The following is a 14,672-nucleotide window of genomic DNA, read 5'->3' on the forward strand; positions in this document are numbered from 1 at the left end:
TTTTTTAATGATTTAAAATGTGAAATTATTACTTTTATGTAGCATGCACTCATACAATGGAATTGCAATATTTTTTAACTCTAGTACAGTTTTTAAATGCTGCATGTTTTATATTTGAACAAGTATTTTAATGGCATGGTTTCCACTAGATGGCACTGAAGCCATTACGCATTTTCATAATGGAAAATTGTCTCACTACTACTGAATATAGTCATAATTCATACCATTTTCTCTTCTATAAATGAATAAGACCTAAATAAGAATCTAATGCAGATTTAGCCTATACACAAAGCGTCCGTGTTCATGGTGTTGCTCCCGTTAAAGCACCATTTCTCTGTAGTTCAAAGGCGCATTATATTCATTTTATAAAATAGTATTTAAAATTATTTTATTACTATTGTTATATTTGTAGGAATAAGAATCGTTACCTCTCAAACATCATTCATCTTTAGTTTTGTAATTGTGTCTAATATTTATTTTTCTTGATTACACATTAATTTGATATCCTTTTTGTTACATTGCAAGTTATAAGTTATTCATTTTGTTCTAAAGCTGTAAAAATATATTTAAAAAAAAAAGTGTTCATGCTGCCTTAAATTGTTACGTTTAGTCAACTTAAAATGTGAAGTAAGTGACAACTTGAATATTTGAGTTAGCCTATCTCAAGGTAAATCTGGGAAAGTTATTCTAACGCAAATATTTTAAGTTGTGAATTGTGATTGCTAATTGCAACAATATTTTTTACAGTGTATAAATTGTTGTTTTCCACATTTTAAAAGGACTATAGGCCTGCCAATTATTATTTTCCATCTATACTTATTTAATTGTTTGGGGAATTCTACAGGCCTTCATCAAACGTCTGAACACACAACAGCTCATATTGCTTATAACAACTTATAGCACTGCATGAGTGAGAGATGATTCTTCTTGAACACATCCACAGCATTTAGCCAGACATCTGTGAAGGCTGGGAATGGTTTCGCAAGATTTCACCTCAAAGTTGTTTCCTCATTAATATTTTGCAGTTGTCTGTTGTTTTCACATCGCAGTCCAGACTGAAGGGTTGAGTCTCATCAGTGAATTTGTTTAGCCTGTGATCTAGTTGTGACTCAGACCAGACAGACAGCTGTCCTGAGAAATCTGAGTATCTCAATAAACTGTGTTCTCTTCCTTTCTGTAGCACTGTACACTGCAAGTGTGACACAACACACACAACATTAAAAACAACAACAACAAACTAGAGCAATTCCCATTATTATCAACTAATGTTTAAACTTGAATGTTCCCACTACAGTTTGTCAACAGCAAATTACCGTACAACATTCCAGTTATAAGTGTGTAAAAGTAAAAGTGAATGTGTAGCCAGTGTTAACAGGTATGGAAAGTTAACTGTATCATTGTCACATGAAGTTTCTGTTTTGTTCTGTTTCAGTTTCGTTTTCACACTGTCTGCCTATTTACCCGTTTCCTGTGTTCCTTTGTTCCTGCCAGTCTTTTGTGACCACAAATATTCATTAACAATCACACCTGTTAGTCTTTGAGTTCATTATAATTGTGTGTTTAAGTTCCTCTTCCCCTTCTGTTCATTGTCTGGTATTGTGTTTTAAACGCTGTGTCGTTTGTGTTTCTTCACTCTTGGATTACCAGAGTCACAGGTATTGGTTGATAAACAATGTTTCTATTTGAATTATGTCATCTATATTCTTCATCCTGGGGCAAAACTTAACAGAAAACCGGACTACTAAAAGAAAATCAGAGGAACAACTCTAGGCCTTATAACAAGGAGGACGGCCACTGGAGGATTTTGTGGATGATTTGCTGGAACTGTGCATTCTGGTTTTTTGGGACGAGTGCACTTTAAAGGTGCACATTTGGAGCAGGCTTAACGATTGGGAACGACAACTGCTCATTATTTGAATACATCGAGTACGCACTGTGGTACGCTGGTTCTCCACTAGTTGTTAAAGGGATGGTTCAGAGTAATTTCAACATAGGGTCCTTTGCACCATGACCTCGAGCCAAACACCCCCCAGAAGCTTTTTTTTCCCTTGGTTGAACATTATTAAAGTTAGAGCTTATTTAGAGAAATCAGCCGGATGGCTTAGTGTAGGCGCTAATGGATCCAAGGTTGTATCTCGTAAATTACCCCACTAATAATGCCCAGAATGGTACCAAACTTCTACAGTAGTACAAATAGGTTCTGTACTCATAAAACGAGGCATTGGAAAGTTTGTAAGTACCTCAGGAGTTTATTTAAATAACACTTGCCTGATGGCTAATGCTACCGCTAACCTGGACGTCGACGTCACTTCAGTGATTAGGGAAAAGCACGTAAAAGTCATGGGAGAAAGCGAAGCATAAGGATGTAGTGTAACGACGCCCAGTTCCAGGAATGCACCAACATTTTATTGGTAGAACCAGTTTGCAACAATTATTAGTTAACACTAAGTTGTCAACACTTCGGAAAAAATTATAAAAAATGCACGTTACACTACATCCCTGTCAGGCTGTGTTGATGGCAAACTTGAATTCAGATAACCATTTATCCCCATGACGATGGTTGTTTCCCCACAAATGAGGCGATCATGGTTTTTAAAGCCCTGTTGATCCGTTCTGTGAGGTGAGTTTGAGGATGATATGCAGTAGTTCCACCCAATTCAAGCATTACTTGACCAGATAAAAGATGCTCATTTTGTTTAGAGCTTTTGGGGAAAGGGCCCACCAGATCCACACCCAACATGCACCCAGGTTCCACCACTGGTGTTGATTGCAAATAACCTTACAGTTTTGAAAATTACGATTTGTACTTTTGACAAGTTGTGACTCCTTACAGTACTTTCATGAGCCAGACCTTAAACAGGCAGTGTGCAATTTCCATAAGTTGTAGCAGAGTTTTCAGTCAACCTAGGTGACAAATTAAAGGATTAACATGAGCATATTTAAGCAACTACTCTCTTAAACAAGTGGGGATGACCAACTTGAGCTTTGGTCCAGAAAACGCCCCTTGATGACAGATCAAAAAAAAAAAAAAAAAAAAAAAAGAGATATGTGACCCTGGACCACAAAACCAGCCACAAGTCGCACGGGTATATGTGTAGCAATAGCCAACAACACATTGTATGGGTCAAAATGATACATTTTTCTTTTATGCCAAAAATCATTAGGATATTAAGTAAAGATCATGTTCCGTGAAGATATTTTGTAAATTTCCTACCGTAAATATATAAAACATTCATTTTTGTGTGTGAATGCTGCACAATCGCGAACATAAATGTACAACTTTAAAGGAGATTTCAATGTTTAGATTTTATTTTGCACCCTCAGATTCCAGATTTTCAAATAGTTGCATATCAGCCAAATATTGTCTTATCCTAACAAACCATACATCAATGGAAAGCGTATTTATTCAGCTTTCAGATGATGTATAAATATACATAAAAAAAAAAAAAAACCTATGAGACTGGTTTTGTGTGTCCAGGGTCACATATCAAGTAAATTCACAGCTCAGTTAAACTAAACAGCACTTAAAATTAGCTTACTAACTTTACATTTTGTTAGCATCTTTGCTTTGCAACTTTGAACGATTGTGGTCCTAACAGATGTGATAGTAACTGCACAGCTGATATGATCCGAGTGTGTTGTTCTGTTCACTTACCCTAATGTTTTACTAATGTTATCATCATCTCTTTCAAATCAGGCTTCTCTTTTTTCAGTTGATTGTGAGAAGGATTTGCCTCAATTCTGATTCCCAGTCTCTTCCGTTTTTAATCATGTTATTGCATCATTTAACAATTTATTTAATGAGAAAGGGCGGATAAAAGATGCTTAGCAACATTACAACTGATTCTAGTCCACATCTGGAATCTCCTAAACCTCCAGTTCTTTCCTGTGGGATATTTGGTAAAAGGCACAGTAAACAGAGGGAACAGGGCTCAGCGATGGGTCAGTTAGCCCTTTAGCTAGCCCAGACATTGAAGAAATTATGATTTCATGCTGTATGAATATTTCTTCTGGGTGTTAGCTGGGTGACTGGAAAGTGTTAAACTCATTTGCAAATCCACTGCTCTCAGCAAGGAACGGTGCATTGCAATTTAGACTGACTGTTAACTTGCTGGGCCAGCAGTTAGCTTAAATATATTAGACCTCCTGCTAATTTAGTGCACAAGAGAGCAGCTGGAGAAGTCAGCTCACATTCCAGTCCACACTTTAACAATTCTTCCTCTGCTAAAGCAAGCACACTGTCATATTTACACTGTACAGATGATTTTTTTTGTCAATCATCTGTGTAGACCTGACCACTCAACAACTACAACAAGCATGCAAACAAGATTGTACAGCATTGCATGTGGTTTTGTTGAGCAGACTTGTGTTACAATGTTAGGGTACTATGGTGTTGCCTTTATATGTCTTAACTTTTTCTTTCTGATTTTCTGTTTCTCTTCCATGAGTGTAGTTGACTTGATAGAAAAACTGTAGAACTGTTGAAGACATTACATTGCACATCTTGTAACCATGAACATACATTTGCTGCTTTATAAGAGTGGTTTGACACATTTTGAAACTTGCATATGTAACAGGCCAGCCAATAAGAGCTGTGCAACTGGTCTCTAGAAGAATAGCGACTGTCATTCTTGTAAGTGTGCACGCCTCCCATGCCGGAAACATTGGTTCCACTGGTCCCGCTCGGAGTTGTGCCAGTAGAACTGAAGGGGTTACATTATTGCTGTGACTTGCATGGGAGTTTGGTTTAGGGGTGGTCAGTTTAACAGAGGCCTGTCGGCGCCGATAGCCTCGTGGTCAGCGCGCCGACATGTAGCGTAGTTGTGCTCGGACGGCCCGAGTTCGAGTCCCGGCTCGTGGACCTTTCCCGATCCCATCACCCACCTCATTTCCTGTCAACTCTCTACTGTCCTGTCCCAATAAAAGGCAAAAATCACAACACAAAATAAAGTTTAATAGAGGCCAGCTAGTAAAGAGCTGTGCAGGTAATCCTCAAAACCTCAAATTTAACTACTAGCAAAATGAGAGAGGAGAAAAACAAATGGTAATTGTGTCCAGTGTGAACAAAGCTTTGGATACCAACAGAGGGTGTGATTTCTTCATGCAAAGTGTCTAAAGACACCAATGAAACAGCAGAGATGATACATTTCTGAGGGTTTTGAATGAGTGCGAGATGTTTATGAATTACTGCAAGGCCTCCTGCATATGCTGTGTGTCACCTGGTCAACATGCTGTGCTGTTGTTGGCCTACGATACTCAAGTCTAGTAGCTGATTTGGTTTTGGAACAAAGGTTAATAAGAAAATTGTTAAAGCTTTGAAGTCTAATGCAAAGCCTAATGTCGGACTTGTTCAAAGGAATATTGTAGTTAAAATTCATGAGGCTCTTCACTCAACCCCTATAATCATTATTTTTGTTCAGTTGTAATGTGGGGGTCTACATGGTGTTTTGCAGTGCATACAGTCAGACGGCAAATACAGTCTGTCACAGGCGATCCATCCAGAAGGGGGCGTACACGTCACTGCAACGCCGTTTGCTAACTGCCACCATAGATATCCATATAAGGCTAGATGTCTTAAGGCGGAGTCTCGAACGGCATCACCGGCGGCCATCTTGCCACAAGGAAGCTTTCTGGCGAGCTCTGTGGTACCTGATGTAAGGTCAGTGATCAGCACGAACACAAATCCTCTTATCTCGCTGAAATCTTGACGGATTTACAAACAGTTTGGTTTCTTACAAACTTTATTAACGTGGCTATAATTCTTTCATATAGAAGTCCATTGTTATAATTATTCATATGTATGCAGTGTCATAACTACATCTCTGACGTTTATAACAAACCAAACCGTTTGAAAATCGGTAGAAAATTGAGCAAGTTATGGTTATTTAAAAGTACATGCACCATTAAAACACAATGTTACGAGTGAGCGAGCTCCCTGTGGCAAGATGGCCGCCGTGTGCGGACGTAGACCTCCATTGGCCAGCAGCGCGGACGAGACATCCAGCCTTATATGGATATCTATGCCACAACATGAAAAAGAGCAAAAGAAGAACAGACTATCAACGCACCAACCCAAAACGAGTTCAGATGGGACGCAAGAGCTTGCTTGTAGCCGATACGCTGAGTTGCGATTAATTTTTGTGACATGCTCCACTAACTTCACGGAAATGTTTTGTTTTTATTGTGAGTGTACACAAATAAAAACCACCCCTTTACAGTTTCAAATGATGTCTTACCCTTATCTGTATGATCATAAATTAAGGAGTATTTTAAGTTTTTTCCACTGTTATAATAAGAATGAATGATGTATGATGATACACTATTGATACATTTGTTATTTTAACCTTATTTCTTTATATTTTTTGTTGATTTGGTGATACACTCTCCAGCACATGTTCTCAAGTGTAAAATAAGACATTTAAAAGCAACCACAAAATCTAAAATGCAGAGCATTACAGAGAGACTGTTGCTGGAAGATGCTTGCCAGTTTCCAAAATGGCATACTCTCTGAGTAGGTCCTTCTTTTGAATCCGCAACTGTTGAAAAGTGAATTCTATATAGTATGAATGTGTTTATGAATGAAATCCAGACATACGACATCTACCATGTTGTCAGAATCGCAGTCGTAGTGGGAGGTCATCCGGGTACTTTTCGCCCACTGTTTTAGGAATACTATGAATTCATTAAACGTCCTACTCTTTTCACATACTGTTTTTCACCTGCTACACAGTAAGGAAGTAAGCATATTTGTATGCAGCCTTTGCCAGCCTGTCTCGATCATTTGCAAGCCTTTTGTTCTTGTTCTGACTGAGAGCAGCTGTTCTTCATTATGGTGATAAGCACTGCTGTTTTTTTCTTGCCTCAGCTGAGCACAGTGTGGGTCTGGAAGGGAGCAATTAGTTCGCCAGCACAAGCGTACCGTCCCCTGTGTGTGTCGCCAGCATGGGAGCTGATTGTGATGAACGCCGCTGAAGACCAGCGCCCAGTGTTCGCTCAGAAGGACTGCGGAAGAAGCAAGTTTTCTGAGCACTCGACCTCCTAGTCCAGAACACAGACAGACTATCAGGGGCCTAGAAAGTAATGGGACTTCTTAGTGAGGAAGTTGAGGCTATGACTGTCCTACGGTTTATTCCGGTTATATGCCTTTTCATTAGAATGAGCTCAAGGAAGTCTATGGGGTGTTATTAACTAGTGGACATTCAGCAAATTAGAAAATTAGCATTTATACATTTGGGAGATGTGCTTTCCTACCATGTTTATTCTATGAGAATTAGCCACTTCTTTTTCAAGACAAGTAAAATCTGTATTAAATTACAAAGGGGTTTTACTGTATTTTATGTTGTAGATTAAAACATGAAGATATCTTGAGCTTGTGTACACCACAGACCTTATTTCAGGCTTTTAACTAAAACTAGACTTCTATACGATCCCAGCAAGCAATTTTGCGTTAAAAAGACGTCTAATAGCCGTCCAAACACAGCCCTGACGTCTAGGCTAAAACAAGGCAAAATTTGGGCTGTCTGTGAAAATTTTATAGACTTCTAAACCATAGCCCAAGAATAGACTAGTCATCAATTATATAACAAAGAAATGAAATGAGTGAAGAAATGAAACCAAACATCTTGTAATCACTGTACTTTGCTTACATGATGGAATAGCATATTCATAATAGCAGTTATTTTGGCCAAAAATTTCATGTAACCAAATTCAAAGTTATTTGGGGTAGAAGTGGGTCATATATTATATGTCAAAAATACTAAATATGACAAAAATATGTCATCCCTACAGCATTTGACGCTCCCCTCAACATAATCACACTTGGTCACAGGTGTAAAGGCTGTTTAGGAAGCGGGTAAACCTGTGATTCCCACTGAAACCCCAGTGGTTCTGACCCCATGCTTTCTGCCTTGTTTCCTCCCAAAGTCCATGTTCATCCTCTTAATCTTATTAGTGCTATCCTGAAGCCATCACTAAGCTTGTCATCATGTTGAGAGTGCAAATTCCACTCCACTGCTCGATTTAAAACGTAAACCTATGAGACAGCTAAATTCTCTGGTTCTCTAGCCTGTCTGTGCACTTAAAGGCATACAGTAGTTCATTCAAAAATGATGTCATCGTTTACTCACCCCTCATGCCCCGTGATCCAAACCTGTATGACTTTCTGTTTGGCTCCCGACAATCTTCAAAATGAGGGTGAGTAAATTAGGACTGCATTTTCCTTTCTGGGTGAAATATCGCTTTAAGTTTCACTTTAATTCACTCCAACCATTGCACTGAATAATAATCCAAATGGCGAAACAGATTACAGAACCTTCTACAGAGCTTAAAGTTAAATCCTCCATTAAGCCCTTTTTGCATATCATGGTTTTCATATGTTTTTTGGCTTAATGCAGATATTTGCCCACTGCAAATATTCTTTACATTTTTATAAATAGTTTTCCTCATTCTAACCAAACTGGTATATCAGAATCTCTTGTTTGTTTGTCTGTCTGTGGAGGCCAGTGTTCAGTGGAGTAGTGCTGGGGATGGAGAGAGCTTACTTTGCTTATTATTTTTGTATATGTGACAGATAACTACTCATGTGTTTAATGATTTATGCCATTTTATGAATTCTGACATACTTATCATTCGGTCTTCTGCAGTGCTGCTTTACAGCTGATTCTACTTCATTTCATAATTGACCAATTTTGCAGCATGAACACTGCTACTGAACTGAATAACTGGGTAATTGAGCTGAATAACGACACTATTGTCTTCTGTGGAGTTGCTTTACATAATTTTTCAAGTTTGCATAATTGATTCTTATATTTTCCTGTTTATTGCTTTGAAACAATCTGTATTAAGCACTATAAAGGTGACTTTTACCCCATCTAATGTGGTTTACTGTGATGTGCGTTCCAGAAGAAACAGTAACAAATTGCAATTATACAGATTTGCCCAAAGGACGTCAGAAAAATGTGTGTTTCCACATTGAATTTTTTAAGTCTTTGTTTTTATTTAATAAAAGGTTTTATAATAAATTAAATTATATCAATTTCATTAAAAATACACACTACCACGTCCACATCACATGACCTTCTAAAATGCCTTACTTTAACAAACACATACTCACCTCTGTAATGAACACAGATGTTAGTCCCGACCGAATCACAGACATAGAATTGTAACTGAATTGAATTAACTGAACTGTAATTGAATTGTAATTGCTCACGTGGCTGGGATCATTCGTTTATTCTTGTTGTGCAGTGTGGGAAGTGTGGGCCTTATCACTGACTGCATGGCTTTGCCGTCTTGTGTGGTGTTGTTCGGTGGGAGTAGAGCATAATGGGATGCATTTAATAGTGCATGTGTAGTAAGACCTCAGCATCTGGGCAGCCATCCCAAACTTCACCAGACACCGACATGATAGAGCCTCTTTTGTGTCTTTTGAACATATTCTTAATTTATGACAGATTTCCTCTCACTTATGCACTTTTGCACTGTTTCTTGGCCTTTGCGTGAATATGAACAGGCAGAAACTATATAGAATTTGGGAACCATTGCATTCTAACCCCTTAATATATTGCGTTCTCTCGCAAAACTTTTGTGTTCTCTCGAAAAGCATTGAGAAACTTTGCATTCACTCACAAAAGCTCTGACATTTAGTTTTTCCTTCCACCTCATATTATTTCCATCACAAAAGTCTTGCGAACAATGTTTCTCTGAGGTATGGAACCTTGTTTCCACCACAGAATAGAAAATAAAAAAGGTAATTGAAACTTTTTATCTCACAATTCTGAGTTTTTAATCTCAGAACTGCGTGATATAAAGTCGCGATTGCGAGTTATAAGTGATATAAAGTCGCAATTGATATAAATTAAAAATATAAATAGAATTGCGAGAAAAAAAGTCAGAATTGCAACTTTATAACACGCAGTTGCGACTTCATATCACTCAATTCTGACTTTATATCTCGCAATGTTGAGATAAAAAGTCGCAATTATATTTTTAAATGTTTTATTCTGTGGCGGAAACAAGCTTCCATACTGGGGAGACTAATACTTTTGCAAGCGAATGCAAAATAAATAAATATTTAATGTCATTATTCCTCCCATCTAATTATTTTTACCACCACCATCTCCCTCTAGTCTAGGAGCCGGTCCGTAGGTGTGGAATGACATGAGGGTGAGTTATGATGAAATAATTTTTTCACTTTTGTGTGAACTATCCCTTCAAGTCTCTTTCTGATTCATGATTATTTGATAAGTCGGGCCTCCCAAATGTATACAGGTCAGTGTATTAGCAGATGCAGTGGAATTTAATATGATTTAATCAATTGATGTCAATGCATAGTAATGTGTTGATGAATTGAGTAACGTTATGATGTGTAAATGACTAGATAAGCTGTGTTTGTTTAATTCAGTGTTTTCTTGACGGATCTCTCTCTAATTGTCCCCTCAGTGGACGAAACCCCGTCGCTCCACGAGATCTGCTGTCATCAGACCGAGACGACAGTAATTATACAGAAGGCTCATGTTCTCTGTCACTAAAATAGATTCTGTAAGTGATCTACCCACGCAGCCACCAGAATAACACCTGAACAAATGTGTCCACACTGAAAGCAATTAATGCTGAATATACCTGCCTGTGGCAATGGCTTTAATGCTAAGAGTGCCAGCAGGTTCATTTCGATTTCAGAAATCTTAGCAGATGGAGGGTTTTTATGGATATTTAAAGCTACTCAGGAATAGATTGCTTTGAGAAAGCTGAACACTGATTTACACCCACTAAGGTTATTGAAATGACTTGTTTTCCTTGTGTTGCTACTCGGGTTGAATAGCTCACAGTATTGTGTTTGTAAAGCTGAATGTCTAGCAGCAGTGAGAGGCAGAATTGCTTTGCCTTTAGCGTGTCCAGTCTAAAAATCTGCAGCAGCTGAGATCATTCATAAGCAGGGTTGCAGGGGTTTTAGTGAACACTGTGTTTGACAAGTTTTAACCAAACACTGGGGAATGCATCACCCCTGTATTTCTGCATTTCCATGAGTACGAAAGTGAATTTGCATTTTCATTCAGCCGTCTGCCGATTTTGCTCAGACCAATTATACACACTAGCGGGCAAATGTTTGGGGAAAATTATGATTCTTTTATGTTTTTGAAAGAGGTCTCTTATGAAATATCTACACGGTCACAGACTTCGAGCACGATTTCTTCAGACACTGCAACGGTCGTAAAATGACGTCAGGTCACACTCTTTTTTTTATGAACATGAATTCAACATGACAAATAGCAATACATTCAAAATGTAAAAATATACAATCTACCTGACTTAACTGTAAAAAATATCATTCTTTTAATTCAGCCAAGAGTTGACGTATCGATCTTTAGGGGAGCGCGGGGCACAACGTAACATGGGGCTAGTTGTAACACACTTGTTTTAAATACTTCCACACATGCTAGCATGACTTGGTGTATTTACTAGTTGCCATATCAACATTATGTAGAGAAAAAATTGCGCCAAAATAAAACATTTTTTGGAAGATATCCATAGACATTTATTAAACCATAGCAAAAGTAAATTTCTTAAAGGAGAACTTGGTAACTTTTTTAACTTAATAAAACTGTCTAGAAATCATTTGGATGGTTAAACAACCTGTTCTGGTGATATTGGTGACTTTCCCCGCTCCCCCCAGCGTTCCCAGGCGGAAAACCAACCTTGCAACTTGCAACACTACCGTCCCGGCAAGTTAGAAATTGGAAGTCTCGTGAGAAGCGAGAACTAGAACGAGAACGAGCGCGAAACACAAATTGCTTTACGGCAATTCGACATAAACACACACGCATGTATGATGTATTACCAGATTACTCACCTCGGTAGACATAGCTCCACACGATACAGTTGGCTTGCTCCGATCAAAACAAACGCACATGAGCAGCGGTGGAGAGGGGGAGGAGGCCGCCGCAAGTGAGTTTTTTACGACTGTGTTGTGAAATATACGCCCCCCCCCACAGCTGTAGGGGGAGCTCGTGGGGAAAACATGCGACAACAAAAGGGAAAATCAGCGAAGAAGTGACTAGAGTTCGCTAGAGTTACAGAGTTCTCCTTTAAGGTAATTTTTCATCTCTATTTTTTTTTGTTTATTTAAAATTAGACAAATCTGATATTATTTTAATCTCCAATATGTTATTTAACAGTTGAGATCTTTAATGCTTCACTAACTAGCAGAAGACACTAGCTGGGTTTAAATCCCAGTTGTGCAGGTGGGGCATGTTGTCACACTGCGTTACAATGAGCCCCTATTAGAAATATGCTATTATATTCTATACTTTTATTAATTCTATTAAGAAAACATGAGAAAAAGGTGAATAAAGACTTAGAGTCAATGTTCAGAAATTACTAATTATTTATTTGTTTTGAACTATGTTGTATAGCTGTGTTTTCCTGTGTTCATAGTCAAAACTCAAAAATTAGTTTATATTTAATTATTAAAAAATGCCATTATTTTATATGAAAAAGTTAATAATTTTATTTTATTTAGAAAATATTTTAGTTTGTCTTGTATATATATTTTTTATTAGATCAGATAACATTTTAAGCTGTCATATGCTCATGTTCGCATGTGATGCGAGTTCGCAGATCGGAGTTCTCCAAACATGAACTTTGGAACACGCCGAAACGCGAAACATTGGCATGCAAATGAATGGAAGTCAATGGAACGAAACGGTGTAGTGTGACGCCCCTTTAGCTGAACCAAGAAATTCAAGATTTTTTGTCAGCAAAAGTATGCCAGCTGATACAAAATGTCTAAAACACTTTGTGGTCATCCAGTTTGAAATGTTAAGAGGTTTTTCAGATTGTTTGTCACGGCGTTCTCTCTGTATCTACAATTCTGTGAAGCCTTTAGCCACTGCCTACATCGCACTGTATCCTCACTGGAAACTGAAAGGAAACTCCTGCTAAATGTTTACTCCTTTAATCCTTTAAAGGGGACATATCATGAAAATCTGACTTTTTCCGTGTTTAAGTGCTATTATCGGGTCCCCGGTGAATCTGCCAACTGAGAAAACGTGAAAAGTGACAACCAAGTAACTTTGTTGTGGTAAGCCTTTCTCTGCAAGCATGTAAAAAAATAAGCTGATCAGATTTCACTCCCCTTCTGACGTAGGAAGGGGATCTTATTATAATATTACCACCATGGGTTTCCACCCACAGCGCCGCCATTTCATTTTTTGGCAAGCTACAACAGTGTAACCAGTTCTAACGCAATGGCAAAAGTTCGAGCAAAGCATGCAAACTGTTCTGTCGTTGCTGCACAGACGAGCACTGAACATTATTTGACCCAAAAAAAGTCACAGCTGTCTTATAAAGATCTCAGGGAATTGTATCAACTTGTGTAAAAGTTAAACATGACGGTACATGCAAGTCGATGAAAATTACATGAATCAGTGTAACTTCACAACAACTATATAAATGTATCCACTAACCTTTCAGAAACGTCCAGGTGCATCTAAAAGTTAAACCTCTTCCTGAGTCTCTCTGTAAGGCTGCACTCCCTACTGGTGGTGATTTCTGAGATTTTGGATGAGTGAAATTCGTGTTTGTTATTGCCGAGTATCCAAAGCTCGCTATATGGGGAGGCTGACTAGAGCCAGTAGATATACGGCCCAGGCAGTTTCACGGCCCAGGCAGTTTTACGCCCCTGTTGTTCCTGATGCGTCCAGTAGGGGGAGAAGAATATACGGCGAAGTAATATCATTAAATCGACGCTCGGAACTTACACATTACAGTTTTTCTTGATTGCTTAACCCTTTCGCACGTACGATCACACCGGTGTGATCAGTCTAGGCTGGTCCCTGGAGCGTACGATCACACCGGTGTGATTAGAACGGTCAGTACATGACGTGATCAACTGCTAAATTCAAATGGGCTTTCCCGCGTTGGCTGGCGCTGAGCCAGAGACAGACGCGCTCAGAGCTGTCATATATCACAACTTTTCAGTGTTTTCAACCACATAATGTTTATTTTAGGTTTCAGACATATAAGTACTAAATAAACAATACATTTAGAGTTTATAAAATACACACTGATGTCAAAGGAAGAGGCAATAATAATCCTTTCCATTAGTTTTATTCATCAGATACACATTGTGTAAGTAACTTTAAAGTTTACACTATTCTTCTCCCAGTTCACCTGCCACTTACTTGTTTTATGTATTTCGGGAGAAGTGGATGAATTCACGTGTTGTAAATCCAACAGATCCGGTTCTCTGAACTGCGTCTGCGGCACAAACTAAGATGGCGGCGCCCATCGCGAATACAGCTGAACTAACGCGATCGTTATAAAGGTGTTTAAACAACAAAATACTTCCACTTGCATATATTTGACAATCGGAATATCAGATATTTCATGTCATATCTAACAAATTTGTGAATATTTTGAATAAAAAAGGAAAAATGACATAAAAGCAGATCGTCATTCATTCAGCTCTGTTGTTGCTGCGGTGTGTCACGTGACAAGCAATGACACGTCACCATGGAAACCATAAAGTGACACATTCTAAATAACGGTCGCCTTGAAAAACTCACGCTGGGGGGTCAGCCAGAATATTTTAAACTTACGTGTGAAAGGGTTAAACACTATAACCAGGCTTTTGAACAAAAATTTCAAAAACATAACTGTCATTTATTAAAAAG

Source organism: Leuciscus leuciscus (assembly GCF_965113295.1).
Source record: "Leuciscus leuciscus genome assembly, chromosome: 8".
Taxonomy (NCBI): Eukaryota; Metazoa; Chordata; class Actinopteri; order Cypriniformes; family Leuciscidae; genus Leuciscus; species Leuciscus leuciscus.